Source organism: Lipophrys pholis (genome assembly GCF_963383615.2).
Source record: "Lipophrys pholis genome assembly, chromosome: 14".
NCBI classification, from domain to species: Eukaryota; Metazoa; Chordata; class Actinopteri; order Blenniiformes; family Blenniidae; genus Lipophrys; species Lipophrys pholis.
The window spans coordinates 11,063,759-11,083,841 of record NC_137633.1 but is presented as its reverse complement, the minus strand read 5'-3'; the positions used below and the strand labels follow the sequence as shown (position 1 = coordinate 11,083,841).

The following is a 20,083-nucleotide window of genomic DNA, read 5'->3' as shown; positions in this document are numbered from 1 at the left end:
ATGTGCTCACAGCCTCAGGGACCAGCGGTCACTCAGAATGAGGGATGAGGATGGATGGATGGAAGGAGGGATGCAGAGAAGGAATGCAAGATGAAAGGAGAAGTGTAGTCGAAGAAAATCTAAGCAAAAGGAGGACGGATTTGGTTGGATGAGAAGATACGGGGGGGGGGGGGGTTAGATTTAAGCAGAGTGAGGCAGGCCAAACTAAGCAGGGCAGAAGAATGGACCAACAAGCAGAGAACAAAGGAGGTTAGGAAGAGGTTGGCAGGAAGGGAGGATCGAGAGACAAGAGAATAAAGCAGGAGGGAGGACAAGAAAGTGGAGGAAGATGGAGATGGGGAGGGAGGGGAGGAGGAATCCCAGAGTCCCCTCAGCTTGATGCTGCTTCTCTTTGAGGCTCCTAATCTATATGAACTAACACATCAGCCTCATGTTCACACACTTGGAACCATCATGTCTGCACTTGCAGGCTCAAGAGAGGGAGAGAAAAAAAAAAGTTTATTTAGTCCATTGAAGAACGGGGGGGTTGGGGGTGAAGGGGGTGACTGATGTGGAAGGGAGGGGAGATGTACCCAAGGTCAAAACCACTTAAGTGTGTCCCTCTTTCTTCTTATGTAACTTCTCTCTCTCTCTCTCTCTCTCTCTCTCTTTCTGTGTATCTGAGCTGCATACTAAAACAAGCACACACACACACGCTCACACACACGGAACCATACTAAAGCAGGCAGGAGTGTATCGATTTAGCATGGTGTGCAGATTCCCACCACTACCCCTATACGCAGATTAAAGGGAGAGCAGAGCAACACACACACTCTCCTCTCCTCCCTCACCCAGACACACACACACACACACACACACACACACACACACACACACACACACACACACACACACACACACACACACACACACACACACACGCACACACACACACACACACCAGGGCAGCTTTTGCTCTCCAAGGTTTTTTCCTTATCAGTGCAAGTAGGGTATAGTCATTATGCATATTAATTTTACGCATATTGATAATTAGTTCTCAGGCATTAAGTGGTTATGACGGTGTTTTCTAAACATGAGTTTATAGGTGCAGCTTTTTAGTGTGTGTGTGTGTGTGTGTGTGTGTGCAGTGATCATTCCCCTATGCCACAGCTTCTTGAGGCTATCGGCGTGCCAGCTGCGATTCCCTGCTGAGCGGATGCACAGACAAACACACACTGATGCTGCACCTACACACTCCCATGTCACACCCTTTCTGTTTCAGCATTATCAGTGTGTGCTCTTCTCTGTCCCGCTGATGTGTGCGAGCCCGGAGGAGAGTGTGTGAGTGCGGTGGCAGAGTGTGAATCCTGTGTGATCTCCGTGTTCGCTCTTCTCTGATACACTCTGTTCCCAGGCCACACCATTAGTGGTCCATTGGACCCTTGGAGAAACTGGCACTGCAAACCCCCCAAAAAAAGCTTCTAGTGGTATGTACTGAAGGGATGCGGCACGCTCTGCTCCATTAAAAGCATTTTAAACCTATTTTTGTAAGCTTCACAGCTTCTTTTCTCAGGCCTACACGCAGCCTTCCTCACACAATTGTGATTGTATCCTACTTTTGCTGTTACTTCAAATAGCATTGAATCATAGTTTCTTAAAATCTATGGATAAGGACCCATGCAATATCCCATTTCTTATCATTTGACATGTTATGAGTCTTAATTGTTGTTTACATGACCATCGAAATCAAAATACTGTAATGAGATAGTGATTGGTTGTGACACATATGCTGCACTTCAGAAATGTTATATTTGAAAGATTTACATTTTTGGAGTATTTTCATAGTAACATAGGAAACATGTTTTCTGAACATCTGGCCTTTTCATTTTAGTCATTATGAAGTCATTATCTCTTCGTCATGTCTTTGCATTCCTACACATTGTTTATTTTGTTTTCTGCTTAATTTGTGACTACATAACATCCATTTTATATATTTTTCCTTACACACGTGCAGATTTTGAAGAACAAAATAAATCGGATGAATGGGCTTATATGCAGAAAAATATGGGAGTATTGTTGAGAAACCTAGGTATAGTAATCCAGTTTCTCACAATCGGACAACAGCTTTTATGTGATAAATCACAGGATTTGAATAATCCGAATTTTCAGTGTGTATATAAGTGGGTTTACAATGTATTTGGGTGAGGGTTTTTATCACAAACTTCATCAAGGTTATTAGGGGCAAGACATAGCACACAATACACTTAAGATTAAATTAGATCTGAAAGAGTAGTTTCAAGATTAACTATAGCGTTATTTAGCTCGGACAGTCAAAAAAAACGTTGTTTTCCTACTGTGCAAGAATGAATGGCAGATAATGGATTTCCCTGAAGATAAGTCAGGAGCATTGTTGACTGACTGTAAAAGAAAAATAGAAATCATGAAAAAATAGCTAGAGATCCACAGGCCTGGCCTCTGGCAGAAACTTTACAAAGCACCCTGGTTTCAAGGTTTGTTAAACATTGTGAAACAAACTGTATGTTCCTGTTGGGAACATACGAGTGTGGAACGACCTTGGCAGTATTTGCACCCAATGTCACCACAGTTACATGATCAGTATTGTAGAGACAAATAAAGACGGTTAATAGTTGTCATTCTTTGCCTGCAGTCATCCCGCTGACTCAAACTGTAAAAATCACCCCTTTTTCTTTCTCTGTTTAAATATCTAACTGGATCCTGCAATATTTATACAGAAGCTAAAGAACGTAAACAACCCAATACATACCAATCACTGCAAAGCACTGCTGGCAACACTTGAGGTTTACCTGTGATTGATTGGAAGTTTTAAGGATGCTAGAATGGCCTTACTGCACTGCGACTGTGTTTACCTCAACCAGGTAACATTAGGGTATTTTTTTTGCCAGATAAAGCATGCCACCAGTAATTAAGTGATGGAAACATTAATTATGGGCAAGTGGATTATCATCTATTTAATGGCACTGCCAGCAACGACAGTGAGGTCTCCTCGGATCCATTTGGGGAGGTGAGTACACCTGCTGCCAGCTTCAGAGTAACCGCAGGTACCACACATGCTGCTGTCATACTGTCAAGAAGTAATCAGCGGTGAAATCCTAGACTCCCTATTATAGCAGATAAATTCAAAATCAACAGCAAGTATGAGTAACGGAATTTGATGTGCTTGAATGTGAAAGATATTAGCTGTAGACTTCGCTTAATCCTTTTCTGTCACAGATTCTTCTCCAAAATTTAAGGTTATTACTAGAAAGAAGTCATGCTGGGAAAAGCTCTAATTCCTAACCTCCTCAAAAAATTGTTGGATCTCCCCTATGTTGACCTGGAATCGGCGTTCGTACACATAACTGAACAAACACTGAAAGTCCAACTGCTGTCAAACACATCAGCAGTCAGCTTCTAACCTTATTTACTAATAGTGCGCAGCATCGACAGCCTACGGGGAAACAACGTCGGGAAGGTTGTATGATAACAGAATTTGTTACATGAGGATTATATTAAAGAACCGCAAGTGACAAGCACTATATAGCGGCGCTTTTAGAAAAATCAGATTTGTGACAGGACAGCTTACACTAATCGGAAAGTTGTAATAACGTTACACCTCCTACGACATAATACAGTATTACTGAAGTCCTGCACCACATGTTGCTGCTTTATAATGGAACTGTTCGGGGGGTGGGGGGCGTTGCTATTTTTGATACAAGAGCAGCAGTGGGAATCAGATCATCACAAAAAAGTTAGTATTTCTATGTTGGGAGTGTTTATTTTGCAAGTAAAATACCAAAGCTCACTGACATCAGTCGGCAGAATCTCTATTTAGGTTGTGAAAAGACTTCTAATCATTCCAAGACAGGTTTGTTTGGCTCGTGGTATTGTCAGATCTTACACAGTGTAAATATGGAAACAGATCAACAATGCACAAGCAATACAAAGCATCAGAATGAGAGACGTGAATTTGCTGCACATCAACTCGAGATGCACAAAGGTTCTTCAGCAAAATATGTGATTCACTCAGGTCCAGACTTTTGACAGCTGGTGCTCAAGGAACATCTAAATAAACAACACAGTCTGTTTGACACTTGTTTATTCATGTAGTGCCATTACAATATAGACATTCGAATAAAGGAAAAAAATAAATTAAACATTGGTGTCATTAGACATCAGAAACTGCCTTTCATCAGAAAGCTGCTTGCACTAGTTTGTGTTAGGAGATAGTGAGGAGATGAAACAACAGGACAGAGACGGCGAGAAACAAAAAAGTTGACATCAGACAAGAACATAATCAACACGCTGCAGGCTTGATGAACAAAGGGAGCACAGATTAAACTCTCGGAGACCTGAGACAGGGAAGGTTCAGAGAGAGGACAGAAAGTAGAAGGAGGTTGCTGCATTAAAGGTTTTCCAGCCGTCTAAACCTATTGCAACTACAAAATGGCCTGAGCAAGCCCAAACTCTAAAGCATATGCCATGAGAAGGGAGAGACTGCGCTAGACTCCTGAACTGATGCCAGGTTGATGAACAGGTCAAATTGCGGTTCTTTTACTGAGATAATATGAGATGGAATTGACAGTTTGGATTATCACAATACAAATTAAAAGAGCTGAGCTCAACTGATACAGAAGCGCTTCCATTTGCTGCACTTCAGTATACTTAATACTGTTTAGCATTCTGTCCTCCTTTGTGCCTTTTCATATATATATATATATATATATATATATATAAACGTTCTGTAAGTGGCTTTGTGTCTGTTTGATGAATCTGCCTGGAGAATGTCCTTGGTTATGTACGCTTTGAACTCGAGCCTCTCAACAACAAAGTAAGCAAAGGAGACTTTTAAAAGAATGGCCCAACAATGGAGCTCAGACAGCCTGATTTGCAGTTAATTTAGTTAAGACCAGAGAAGAACACATAACAAATTGTTTCCAAAGTTCCACTCAATAAGTGTGTTCTCCCAGTAAGAGGAGCTCCGGGTAAAAATGTGGTAAATACTGTGAGAAAGGTTTCTTTCTTGTTTTCTTTTTTTTTGCCGCTGTACTCCTGTGACAATTTTTAGCTAAGATAAATGAGAGTATTTCTGTTAGACCTTCACTTTTTCGATACCTCGCAAAGAACAGATTCATTTCCTCTCTCTCTCTCCCTCTCCCTCTCATATCCCCATGTTCTTCCTCTCTTCCAACTCCTTATTATAGAGCTCAGCTGTGTAACAAAGCTACTAATGGAATCAAAAGGGCTCACACCATCATGCTACGATCAATGTAACATGACAGGGGGGCTTTTTGGCCAGGTATTTATAGACTACACCATTATTGCGCCTCCATCTCTCTCTCTCTCTCCCTCCCTCTTGCTCTCTTTATCGCTCATAGACAGTTCATTATCGGGAGCAAATCAAGCTGCTCACACTCTCTGTCTGTGTGTGAGTGCGTATGTTCAGGGATGCTGTGGAGCCAGTCAAGGAAAGTGGAAAAGAATGTCAGTGTCTCTCACTTGCTGTTTCACCCCGTCCCCGGTCCCCCTTCGCAGGTGTGTGTGTGTGTGTGTGTGTGTGTGTGTGTGTGTGTGTGTGTGTGTGTGTGTGTGTGTGTGTGTGTGTGTGTGCGTGTGTGCGTGTGTGCGAGCGCTCTCCCATTAACGTCTTCCAATCACGCCTCATACTTTTTTCAGAATATTATTTAAATTTTTCACGAGCACTAAGTCACATCTGCACAAAAAAAAGAATCCTCTGTACTCCCACCTCTCCAACAAAGGAAATTCAGGCCATTTAAAAGTTGACTGAGTAGACACTTCCCTCTAATTTGCACTGGACTCAAGGAGCAAATTTGAAAAGATTGGTGGGAGATCATGTCGGCATCCAGTCAGCTAAACTCTATTTTTAAACTTAAGGGTTCTGATTGGTCGCTGCTCATCCGCTCGTGTCTTCATTGGATAAAAGACATGAAAGAATCGGCGATGATGTGTGCACGCGCTCGCACCGGATTGCACACAAGCACAACCGTGCACAGCGCGCGAGCACGCACAGATACCTCCGTCAGCTTAGGCATGCATGTCTTCTAATTAACATCCAACCCCCGAGCTGTAACGTACAGTACAGACTCTTAACAATAAATTCATCCCCCTCCTGCTCCTCTCTGTCTCTCTCTCTCTTTAACACACACACACACACACACACACACACACACACACACACACACACACACACACACACACACACACACACACTGCCTTGCCACTAATCCGCTACGTGTTTGCTGAGAGGCATTCCCCTTTCCTACTTCCCCCTTTTGCTCTCTCACATCCCTCCTTTCCTTCATCACTCCACACACACACACACACACACAGGCATACATATCCTCCTCCCAAACTGATTTAAAAGAAAAGACTTTTAAGACTTACGGATCTTAATACTTTTTTGGGGGTGGCTTAAGGGTGTTAGAGGGTGTGTGTGCGTGAATGCGTGCAGCACTGTAAATGTGTGTTACAGACACATGCACAAGCGTGTGTGTGTGTGTGTGTGTGTGTCTGTTTCCGTGTACACGCACGAGTGTGTGTACAGAAATGTGGAGGAAAAAAGAAAGAAATGGGGTGTTAAAGCTTTAGGCTTTAGAGGGATGGAGGCAAGGGAGAAGAGGAGAAGAAGGAGAAGCAGCAGTGTGTTTGCATGCGTGCACATTGGCGTGCATGCAAGACGCAGTGACGGTGGAGAAACAGCAGCGCTAGCACTGCTTAATTAATCAACATCAAAAGAGAGCATTAAAAATGAATGGAACCCGAAGCAACAGTTTGGCTAAAGTGAATTATTCAGGCATGGAGCTTACCCCGCTGCCCAACATTCTATTAAGAACTAAAATCTAGATTTTTTTTTTCTTTTCCTCGTGCCCCCATTTAGTCTCTGTTTGTACCGAGGCAGCAGAGTTTGCTGCTGAGGATCAATGCCTGCTTTGCCGAGGGAATTTTAGGCAAACAACTCTCAGTCCACTTTTCAGGCTCCTCTGTTTGAGCAGAATGCCATTAGTCTCACTGCTGACCACAGTTACGGGCCCTTAGTTCCAAATTAAGGCTCTATTCCTTTTTCAATTAATTGTATTCAAGGAAGTGGTTTCCAATTAAATGAAAAAGTCGCTGAACTCTGAGATGAGGAGATCTTTAACCTAAGTGAAAATCCATTCTCTTTTCCATTATTTAACTGTAATTTGAATATCTGCTCTAATCACAGCGAATTGAAATTGAGATCGGATATATTTTAATCATTGCCTAAGTGATGTGTGCCGTCCATCATAAACTTTCATGAGTCTTTCTGCACAGGATATAACCGTCACACATCTGTGTATCCTTCTAGAATTCTAAATATATTATTTAGCCGTTTCATAAAATTTTTTTTTAAATTCAACAGACTGTGTAGATAAATCTTACAATATGCCCCGTGACAGGTAAAAGGACTGGCATTAAACAGAGGGGATACAAAGCTTAGACCACGGCGAGGACTTCACCTTTGTGCCACTGGTAAACACAGATGTCACGGCTTCCCAGCATGCAGCTGTTCATTCGGCTCCAGCCACACATGAACGTCGCCGACTAGCCGGAGGCCGTCTGTCGCACTCTGGACTCACTTCCTTTTATGCTGGCCTGAAGCGGAGCCGGTGTCGAGGGGATGGCAAAGTAGGAGGCTAGATGTAGAAGTGGGATAGAAGAGGAGGCTTGTGGAGATGAAGGGGAGAGAAATGAGCACAGTGTTGGAAGCTGAAGCAGCAGGACTCTGTTTGCATACATTTAGAAGTCTGAGTGCCATTCTCATCAAAAACAGATTGCTGCATGAATCATGGTTTTACAGAATGGGCTTACCGCCTGTAGCTGAAGCTGGATTTGTTAACTTTGCTCTCGTCTTTAAGTTGAAGGCGTACGAAAACATCCCGCTATGCCGCATTTTACTTGTTAATGTTTTATTAACCCAATCCTCAATGTCGAGTTGCTGCAGGAGAAATGTTACACTGACAGACAGCACTGCAAATAAGAAGAAGTCGCCACTCGGTTTCTCTGAGTATTTTATGTTGTTTAACTTCATGGTAATATATGGATATTGTGCTGATTATATACTACAAAACCTCTAAAGGAGTCTCAGTGTGGCTATTTTTATCTTAAGCACAACTTGTAGAAGTTATGACACAAAGTTATATTGTTAGCATATTGTCGTCTTTTATACCAGAGGATATTAAACCTATAGCCTGCGAGCCAAAACTGGCCTTCGAGAGGCTCTAATTCGGTCAGCTTGATGAACTTTCTCACAGTGTTAATGCGAGAACGAAAATTTCACAAATCTATCCTGCTATTTAAAATTTGTCTGATGGATAAATATTGCTGCTGATATTTTGTGTGTATTTTGCATCAGGAAGCATTGCAAAAAAAAAAAAAAAAAAAGACATAATATTAAAATTACACTTATTTTTCCCTTTGTTAAAAGATGTTTAATAAATATACTACATTATACAGAAACAAATCTAAAATGCCGACACGTCATTTTTAAAAAAGGCTATTTTGCCATTGATTTTCGTAGTTCAATACACCGACGCGTAGTTTTGTCTGTATGCGGTTGCAACACATTGCACCATAAGGCACAAAATACATAGGTCAGACAAACAGTGAACCGATGGGGATAACACAGTCGGTTACACAAGCGCACCTACACTAAAGTGCAATTCCTTTTGGAAGTCTCTGCACCTCTAGGAGTCGGTCTACTGGGACACACTTTGGGTCAGAAAAAAAGGAAAAAGGAGACATCTGGAATAACAGTCTGGGTCTGTGTCTAGAGGGTGTGTGTGTGTGTGTTCATGTGTACGTGCTTACATATGTGTGTATTCTGTTTTACTCAGCAGTCGACAATATGAGCTCACCTTCTCTCAGAGTGGAAAAGTGGAAAACCATGCAGTGTGTGTGTGTCCGTGCACTGTGCGCATCTAAGCTGAGGCAGTGGGAAGTGTGTGTGTGCGTGGTGAAAGGAAAAGCTGGAGGCTTTATGTGTGTGAGCGTGTTTCTTTCTTTTCCTCCCTTAGCGAATGCCTATTTCTAGATCGGTTTGAGGGTCAAGGTTTGGCCACCGGTGGAGAAAAGCTGTGTTCCCATTTAAAAGGGAAAAAAAAAAAAAAAAAAAAGCTCCTGCTCTGCCTTCACAATGAAAAGAAGTCCGAACACACATCATCCTCTTAAAGCCTTAACCCTTGCTCTGCCGCATAGCTCCTCCGAGCACAGATTCTCCATCGAACCAGCGAGGCACAACACTGACAGATCCTGGATGAAACAAACAAGATAAAAAAAAAAATGAACATCAGCTCACGCCACGCTGACATTTTACTATCCATTAAGTCAAACTGGTGAAATTTCAATTTGAACACGTATTTGTTTGCACAGGCCAGAGGCAAGTAAGCAAATGCGTTTGGTGCTGCTGTGATTTTATCAAGGATGAAATGCAGAAGAGCTTTAACCCTTCACTCGCCTCCTAGCTCATTACTGAAAAGGGCTTTTGGGGGCCAGCAAATCATTATTATTCAAACTTTTCAGGCTAATTTGCAGAATATAATTAAACACAAAGAAGCCCTTTATGTGGACATTTTGATCAAGGTGGAAAATACGTACATTTTATTCAAAAGAGCGTTTATTCAGCCATGAAAGGTGAGCCCAGCCTTAACCCTTTACGGGGCACTCACTACCACACTTTTTGAAGTCACACAGCTGATTAACGTCATTGTTTTCAGTTTGCTTCAAATAAAGTCTGTGCCAAAAATGTAAACCTGTCTAAAACCAGACATGATTATACATGTTATAAGCTCTCATTCAGTACCACTGTGATATTATTTACAACAAATGCTACTGTACCATTCACAGGAAGCTTACTAACAGCATGAATCAAATTAAAATCTGTCTGATTATTGCGAGATTTTAGGCTCACAGACCGAACTTTGGATACCTCTGAGTCTATATTCATTCACCTACAAACACATAAGATAAGGCAGCCCTTTGCTGAATGCTAAAACATTTTAAATGTTACTCGTACACATGGTTAAGCGTAGGAATAATCATTTCAATGAGTTCTCAAGTGATCGCATGCCTAATTACAAGAAAACTCCAAGTCTGAGTAGCCTGTCACAGACAAAAGTGTCTCCAGATTGGTTCACTGTCTGTCTCAAGTTTGAGAACCTGTTTAAACTGTGAGACAGACCTGGTCATCGGACTGATTGAGTGTGGAGGTCAAAAGAAAGTGGAGGATTTTTTTCCTGTTATTGTTCACGTGTGGACAAAACATCCCCATTAACAGTTTTTGAACACGTGCCCTGGAGACTGATTAACAGTCCCATGTGCTCTTGTTGTATTTGGCACGAGATAAAACAAATTTGAGAAGCCTGGTGGTAACAGCATGTGATCTGAGAGAACATCTAATATCCATGAGACTCATCTGTAAACAATAGAGAATCTTTTTTTAAATAAACACTCCTCAAAATTATGGGGGCAGTCTGAATTCAAAGTCACTCATGCACTGATTGTATATTTCAGTCATCATTTTTTTTTTTCTTGTGGAATGAGCTCATATTTGCTGAGCTCCACAACTAAATTCAATTTATTTGGACTTAAATTACAAGTCTGCAACTTGTGTGACCAAAACAGTATTTTTTTACTTTACAACAAATATTCCACAATGAAGAAAATACAGCATATGAACATTTGTATAGACTTTTATATAGAGAATGCCACAATTTACTCTCCATTTACACGCCAATGATCGACTGAAAATGTTTATGTTCTTTCGTTTATGTTTGAGAAAAGTGTTTCGTTTCGATGGTAATATCTTGAAAACAATCGCTGTGCACATGGAAACGCTGAAATCGATGTAGATTTCACATCGAGCCTCGAGTGGTGTTGCATTTATGTAATTAAAATCACCCACTAAATAGATGTGTCTGATCCAGGTGATGGTGTTGTAAATGTACAGTTTATTGGAGAAGCGCTGTTAAATCTAAAAGAGTGAGCAACACAAACAGCACCTGAGTCCTCTCATTGTTATTGTGGAGTTTCTATGATCTTAGAACTATGTACTACGATCGTAGTGCGCATGTGAAGTACCAGCATATCAGAAGAGTTTTGTTTACCGCCTTTTTTCAAAAGATGTGTTTTTAAAGATTTGAAGTCCATTGATTACCACCAGTGTTTATGACTTCTCCTGTTAAATACACAAACTTTGAAACTTTGAAAGTCTCTCAGATTATTGCAGAATTCTGCACAAATCACAAAATAAGCAAACTCTAAAAGCTGACTTGCATCAACTTTCCAACCTTATTTGTGAAGCTTCGTGAAGTTTGCAGCGTAATTGCATCCATCCCTCTGGCTGGCAGACATTTTCAACAGGAATAACTGCGGGTGGCTTCTCAAAAAAAAAAAGTCACAAATCCTAAAAAAAATGGGAAAGTGTCACAACTGCAACTTCAAGTCTCATAAAAGTGAGCGGTGCTATTTGGACTGGTTTTATTCAAATGTATTTCCTGGCATCTGCCGAATGAGAGCACCAGATCCAATCGGTGTGTGAGTGTGAGCGGATGGATGAATGTGACTGATCATGATGACGAGGTCAAATGTGGTATAAATACATTTAGTATTTCATCCCAAAACTCATATTTGATGTATGTATAGATATTGACAATATCTTGTAAGCAGTCCATCTGTCAGGATAGAGGTTTTCTTAGGTCCCATTACAACGCAATTCCACATCAGTCTAATTTTTTGTCAAAATTTGCAATGGACATAGCAACAACCTGTGACCTGTTGCTGAAAGTGCGCCACCATGTTTTGAGGATTGCCTTCACAGCATCCAGATGTGATGCCCAACTGTGAATTTTAATAGCGTATTCAATTGCAGTGTTCATCACAGCTGAGCCTGCTGCCAGCGAAAAAGAGATCAAGAGTCCATTTGAAAGAGCAAATTCAAAACTCGGTTAGCGATTTGCATTGACTCGGCTGTGATGGATGGACTCGAAACAACTGCATGAAAAATACTACCGCAGGACATCTTTGCACAATTTACACCCCTCCACCCCCCCTCTTCCTCCCTGACTCTCGTACTTTAGCGTCCTCAGTGAAAATCGTCTCTCTGCACTCAACAGTAAGTTTTGAGACGGATGAAAGACTTCTACCAGCCAAAGTGGCTTTAGGCTAGGTTGAAATCATAACCAAGATTGACTAATGTTTATGGATTTCTGTGTGCGTGCGTGTGTCTGTGTGTGTGTGTGTGTGTGTGTGTGTGTGTGCGCGCGCATTGGTTTGTGTGTGTTGTGGGTGGGGGCGATCTGTGACTGTTTTCGAAAAGAAATAAAAGAAGGAAACTGAGGAAGGGAGACTAAGAGAGAGATGCAGTCAGTCTCTGTGGAGTTGTTTTGTCATGGTGCTTGAACACTCTGATTAATGCTCATAGAGAGACACCAGATGGAGAGAGAGAGGGCGAGAGAGAGAGGGCGAGGGAAAGGGAGAAAGAATTGGGCAGAGAAAGAAATTTGGGTCGAAGAGCTCCATGGAAGACGATGATCAGAGGGAGAATGGTAGCGAGCGAGAAGAGAAAGGGGTAAATGGAGAAAGACGGAAGATTAGACTCAACATATGGAGATGATGAGCGACAACAAGACAAGAAACCACACAGTTACGGCAGTGATTCCTTATTAACCCACAATAATTCACTTTTAAGTGTAATAATGATGGACGCTTTGACAGGCTCTTTTCGCCTCGTCATATATGAGGAAATACGGGGTGAAGGGTGTGGGTGTGGGGGGGTCTTGGACACATCTAAAAGTTCTCACCCGTAACTTCTTGAAATATTTGAAAACGCTCTAATTTTTCAGCCTTTTAAAGAAATGTCATTGTTAATGGGATTTACAGGTTAATCAGGTGTTTTTATGCACTTTATTAATATAGTTTTACAATTGTTTAGGAGCTTCAGTGAACAATTGTGCTTCCGACCTGTCTGGTCATGTAACAGAATTAGAACTATTTTAAAAGGCAAAACTGAGCACAGCAACAAAATACCAGATCAATCCTACCGGCACAAAGCGAGGCCACTGTCATAAGGCTACAATCTATCAGTGATCGTTTGGAGAGTTTAGCTTTTTTAGAAGAGCTGTTTATTTCTCAGAGCACATCATACGGTTGATGTTTCGTCAAGACTTGAAAATGACAACAATGGCAAATAATAGGAGGGTGCTTGAAAGATGTGCTTGCACATTGGGAAATTTGTCACATTTTTTACTCTTTGGTAAAAAAAAACAACCCAAATGTGCTGGAGAGGGTCTATGTAAACTGTTTGAACATGACTCTACAAAGAGCATACGCAAAAGTGTTCATTATCCCGCTAAAATGGGGTAAAGGCCTGAAGAATCACTTTTCAGTTTAGAGTGTGGTTAGAGATTTAACATTTTTTTAAAGGCGGGAGAGAGAGAGAGAGAGAGAGAGAGAGGGAGAGGAGAAGACAGATGGGGGCTGTGGGGGGTGGAATTTTTGGGAGATCAGTGGCAGGGAAGAAGATGAGAAAAGAGGGATTGGCACAGTGGGATTACTCCAAGATGTGGTGAGTGGGAGACAGGAATACAGAGAGACAGAGAGAGCTGCACTGTCTTTTTGATTTGTAGAAAAAGAAAATAAAAGCAAGTGGCTTCCCCGTCTTTGATTTACCGCAATTTAGGTTCTAAAGGAGATATTACATAAAATACATCCAGGTAGCTTTCACCAATTTTGTATCATTTGAGTAACTTTGCTGCTTGTATCGCAGAAATTAGGAAAATAGTTTCTCAGAACGACAGTGATCGAAATGCATGATGTAGCTTCACCTTCTTCTATTGTTAACCCGTAGAGGAGTCTTAACCTCTACAGTAACTGCATATTGATAGAAAGTAGTCAGTCTTTTTAGACTCAGTCATCCACTTAACCTTCTCTTTCAGAGGTTTTGCTGCGTTACAAAGACACAGGGAGGCTTTGAAGTAGTTTTACAAATGCTCTGGAGCATTTCCAATGCTGGGGATGTATCTGTACTTTCCAAAAACGTACAACCCGACTTGTAAACCCCCCTTCACTCAGGAATTGTTCAGATGTGGAGAGAACCACTTACGTCTAAAACTTTAATTATTCTTCATGAAATGAGAGTTCCCGAGAGAGTGGGAGGTGGAAAAGTCCCACTTCCCAGTGGAAAGAATGCATCCGAACCAAGTCAAACTGGGAGGTTTGGAGGAGTCTGGGGTTACTCAACACGGCAGCAGTTCTGGTGAAAATTAAGAAATGTACTTGCTCAGCAAGAAAAAACCTACTTCTAGCATATTTTCCTTTTGACTCTCAGACAATTTACTACACTTGTTCTCTTCATTTCAGTGAAACAGACTAAAATAACTACAGCAACATTTGTAACCGTTGCTATCTTTAAATTATATAGTGCATTTCCACCACTTCAGCGGTCTCAAAGAGCTTCACTCTGTTTTTACATTTACCAACACACACACTCTCGCACACCAATAGCAATGGCTGCCAGACAAGGTGCTCGACCTCCATCTGCAGCTATTTGGGGTTCAGTGTCTTGCAAGATGGGGGAACGAAGCATAAACATTGGGACTGGAAAACGACCGGCGGTGTACACGACGTCCACCTTGCAGGAGAAGCTATGCTGCTTGTTTGTTATCCTCGTGAAATGCTGTAAAGAGGGAAATGGACCTTCCCAAACAACTACTTAAAGCCTGATCCCAGTTTTTAATGCACCACCACCTTTTCTCTACGACGCCGTCTGCAGTGCACCCCCTGTTTCCGTGACAGCCATCCAAATGCTGCAACTTCAAATATTAACACAAACTTTTGCTTTCGGATGTGGTTTAAAAATTATTCAAACTATTTCCCAGGCTTCAGCTCCTGACAATCACAATTCGCCTGAGAATAAGTTATCCTGTCCAGTTTACGTGACTATGGGTCCTTTTAGATTTCTGCACAAGAAAAACAAGACGGATGTTCTGGTGAGGACAGTCTCACTCCAGAATCTGTTTTTTGGGGGGGATTTTGCACCTTGGAATTGGCTGGAGTGACAGACAGACAGACAGAGGGGTTGACACAAGAGACTTGAACAGGGAAAGAGAAAAACATAAAGATGGAAAAACGGAGAGTCCGAACAAAGGGAGGGAGGGGGAGCGAGAGACGAATGCTATTGGGCTACATTGACCTTCACCGCGTACATCATTCCGAACATATGGCGCCATTTAATGTGGCGGGACTTCAGTCTGTGTGTGTGCCATCATGTATATGTGTGTGTTTCTTCTTTTTCCCCATTTACACACAAGAGTGTGACTATTATTTGGCATATGCAGGTTCTCTATATGTCTTTGGTTTGTTTCCATGCATATATTTACTCATGTGTCAAAATGTAGAAGTGTAGGTGTGTGTGTGTGTGTGTGTGTGTGCGCCTGTGCGTGTGTGCAAACACAGTGTGTATCTTAATTGGACTCCATTCAAGTGTTTAATTACTCATTAGAGATGCTGCAGAGCAATCTATACACCAGCTTTCCCCGTCCGCTCCCTCTGCCCTCTGTGACTTGCAACCCGCAGAGACTCAAACGCTTTGACCCAAACTACATGGATTAGTTCACCTCGTCAATCTGGATCATCCCATCCATATTAGATGAAGATCCTTAAGCCAGAGGGGTGATGCCAAAGCATGACAGACAGTTAATACATCAGCCGGCTTGACATCTGGCCAATTTCTCAATGTGTAAGATTAGTCATCAGTCAGTGAAATGATTTTTCGCACACTTGTGCTGCTGGTCAGTTAATGAGCCACTAAGTCAGTGGGTCATCAAGCCGGATTGTCACTTCGCTGGCAGAATCGCTCAGTTAAATATATGTGATGACATTTTTGTCAATCACTCTTCCCAGTAATCTGTCAAAGTGGAAATAAAGTCTCTTAAACGATTAGTGTAGTGCTCTGTTGGAAACAACCTGAGATGCAAAACAAATCATTTCGTAATGTATGGAGGCTTAAAACTGCATAAAACAATAAGAATTATTATTATTGTATTATATAGATTTCTTTTTATCTCTGAATCTGAGGTAAAGCAAGGAAATCTTCAAAGTAATTGAAAGCACGATTGTTGATGTTTCATGTTCAGATGAAAGCGCCATAAATGTTGAACAACGTTTAACCCACAGCGTGTGAGCAAACCACGGCATAAAGCTGAATGCAGCATGATCCCACTTTCTCACACAGGTTTTTTACCGATTATGAGGTTATGTTTTATTTAGACACAATTATTCTGCACATTTTATCATTATTTAACACATTTACACATGACCATATTCTTCATGGTTGATTATTATGGAAGCTCAAAGTCTGTTTTCTTCAGGAGGAAAGTTGCTGTCCTTACTAGACGGGGCCTTTTATGCAGCACAAGTTGCTTTCAATAATTCCTGAGGAAATATTACTCATCGTGTTGATTGGCAGCTAAAAATGTCTCCTAATCTTTAAAAAAAAAAAAAAGAAAAGTGATTAAAACTGCATCATAAAAATCTGTGGAACTCTTGAGGATTGGTGGAATGAAAAATAAATCAGACCGTTCTTCTCCCTTCTTTAAACATTGACTCGCTGGCTACGTGACATTTCTACTGCCCCCTCACCACAATCTTATTGAGAGATTTCTGTTGGTGTACTTGGACACCAGCCATCGGCTCTTTTTGGACGTCGCTTGGAGCCAACCTTGTCAATACCAATACAACTCTGCTGCTATTTCTGCTGTCGACGGTGCCAAAGCCGTTGCTGCATCACGGAGTAGGCCCCTCAGAATACAAGGAGACTGATATAAGCATATCATGCACTCTGTCTGTCCGCTTGTCAGATGCGCGGCGTGTGCTTGAGCCCTCAGCTCGTCCGTCTGACGAACTCGTCTCGCTTGTCCATCCGTCAGTGGTTACGTCTGTCTGGCTTTTGGCCTATTTGCCCCCACTTTTGTGCTTCGTATATTAGCTACCGCATCGCTGAGGTGAGAATTATTCTTTCAGAGAGGCCTAGAGAGTTTTTATTTTTCAAGGAGATTTGTTATGTTAATTCAGTCTGTGGGTGTGAAATCATGTGTATCTGTATAGTTGTGTGTGCGTGCATGTGTGTGTGTGTGTGTGTGTGTGTGTGTGTGTGTGTGTGTGTGTGTGTGTGTGTGTGTGTGTGTGTGTGTGTGTGTGTGTGTGTGTGTGTGTGTGTGTGTGTGTGTGTGTGTGTGAGATCATATGTGAACTTGCCAGAGATTGGCACAGGCGGTGCATAATCTGTGGGGGGTCCCTTTTGCCGGTCTTGAAGAAATACATAATAACCTTTCAGATGTGCTGAATGTCACCGCAGTGATCTATGGGCGACATTATTCAGAGTGACAGATGTGGAACTTGTCAAAACAACACAACTTGAGTCTGACAGTGTTTGCTGATTGCTGGTTTTCTGTCTTTTTTTCGCTTCTTTTTTTTTTTTTTACCCCGGTGCAGCGTGGGTACAGTATGATGTGTATGCATGCAATTCCTGTTGTTTGGATGTGTCTACACGCAAATGAGGATCAGTATCTGATTAGCATAATTAAACATGTGCATCTGCGCTGATGAATCACAATATTTCCCCGTGTGTTAATTTGGCTCGACATTATGCTGTACGTGTTAATGTAGTCTGTCAGAATGTGTCATATGTGTTATTATGTCTCACTGGTGCTGGTGTATTTGTGTAGATGTATGTCCCGGTGTGTTTGTGTAGAAGGAGGGAACATATTTACTTTTTCCACATGTACCCAAGCATCAGCGGGAGATGCCGGCAAAGACGGCAGCGTGAGAAAGGAACACCTCATGCTGAGACAAAAGCTAAGGTGTGTTATTTAAGTGCGTGCGTGGGACTCATTTTAAACATTCGACAAAAAAAAATTGCATAAAGCCAAAGAAACGACAAAATTTAGACTGACGAGAGAAGAAGAAGAAGAAGAAGAAGAAGAAAAAGAAAAAACAGAGGCAGAAATGATAGTCCTGAAAAAGAGACGGGGAAAATGTCAAAAGATGCTCCTCTGCTCCTGAACGGAAAGTGATGGAAGAGGAAACTGGGCGTGGAGGGTAAATGAAGTTGGATGAGGACTGAAGGAGACAAAAGCAAATAAAGGAGCAAAAAGACAAAGTGAAGACAGGAGCAGATGAAGATGGAGAGATGCAACCAGGGAGTAATGTGAAAGTAATTGGAGAGACATTGAGAATGACTGATACTGTGGCGCAGCAGACTGAGGCTGCAACACAAGTGAGCCTATTTATTGAGAACACACATCCTGAAACAGTGAAACAGCCTGCTGTTCCGCCTTGCCAAAACTCCAAACGAGGTGAAATTGCGCACGTGTTGAATATGGTACTTTACACCAAAAACTGCCATGGTTGGGCAGCGATATGGGTGCAGCCTCTTTGTGTTTGTGTCTTGTGGGGAGCTCTCCGGATGTTCATTACTGTCAATAGGAAAATGATGATAAAGTCTGTGCTGGCAGAAAAATTTTGCTCACTCTGCTTCCCAGATAGGAACTGGCAACAAAAGTAGAATGTTCACGACTCTTTCAATCAAGTCTTTTGCCTTCAGATGTGAAAATGAATTGAACTTTGAAAGAATGATCAATCTACATTTGATTCATGCACCTGTCTGTCTTGACTATTCGTCCAATAAAACATGCAGTGATGTCAAGAATAAACAACAGATCTTCTTTCTTTCTATCAACTATGTTTAATCTCCCGACTTAAAATATGATCAATTCCTTGGGAAAAAAACCCAAAACAAGTCATAGTATTCTCAAAACCATAATATTGTACATCAGACTAGTAATGCTGTGAGTAGAAAATACAAATTCTTATTCCACATTTCATTCAGCAGAGTGGTATGTTTCACCGAAGCAGCAGAAAAACCTCTCAAACGTTTTAACACCTTGTATGTTAACATGTCACAGTGTGTGTAGCCATCTTGAAAACTGAACATGTGGGCCTTGAAGCTGGCTCAAGGTTACCCAGGGGATTTCAGCCTATAGGAAGGAAGGAGGTCCTTTTATCACTTCTGCTCCCACACACACACCAAAAAAAAAAAAAAAAAAAAAAGAAGCCTGGAATTCTAAAGTCCAGGGAAAATACAATAAAAGATAAAGTAAACCTTTTGGCTTTTACTACACATTTTCAACATTTCATTCCTAGTTGATCACAAGATCAGTGAATATATCCTCTCTAATTGTGAATGTTTGGAAAGGAAATTTAATTAGATGATACATAAGTACATATGTTGACAAAAATAAAAAAAAGAGTGAGATGCTTTGCTGTGATTGTGCCCCATTCAAGTACAACAGGCATCAATGGGCTGCTCCATATTGGAACTCGTGGCCAAATCCTCCACGAGGTACCTAATATTTCATGCCAATCATAACCAATAATGATGTAATTACTTTTACAAAACCCATACGCTGTAAGTGGGATTTTATTAGCCGAATGTATGACTGCCTTTTAAATGAGGAAAGGTTCAAGCCTTTTTCCTTATGAGCTCGTACAACCACAGCATGGTAGATGTAAGAAAAAAAACCTGCAAGAACAGGTTTTATAGAGTCTGCTGGCACATGAAAATGTAAAAGTTGTCCTCTTGATACATTAAAGTATTGAATGACTTTTTATGCCACTGTCATTGGCTGCCCGAGGCTCAGTTGGTAGAACTGGTTGTCTTCCAACCCAAAGGTTGGTGGTGAGATCCCCCATGTCACCTTGTCCATATGTCGAAGTGCCCCCGGGCAAGACACCGAACCCTCAACTGCTCGTAATTTAGGTCGAGCACCTTGCGCGGCAGATGTTGCCATTAGAGCGTGTGTGTTTTGGCACTGGTGAAGCAGGGACAGCATAGACGTACACGTTCAGTCCATTTCTCATTTACCGTCTCATTTCTTCCAATGAGCACCGATCATTTTAGAAGACAACCAAATGATTTGCCTTCAAATGACAGAACCGTGACTTGATGTTCTTCTCAATGAGTTTGAGGTTTATTTATTATGCAGGTGAA

At 41.6% G+C, this 20,083-nt stretch overlaps 1 protein-coding gene across 1 annotated transcript in view; it reads left to right on the top strand.

The window, feature by feature from the left end:
* efna2a (ephrin-A2a) overlaps positions 1-20,083 on the top strand; it is an 80,377-nt gene that overhangs the window by 43,924 nt on the left and 16,370 nt on the right. The gene's annotated exons all lie outside the window — the stretch shown is intronic.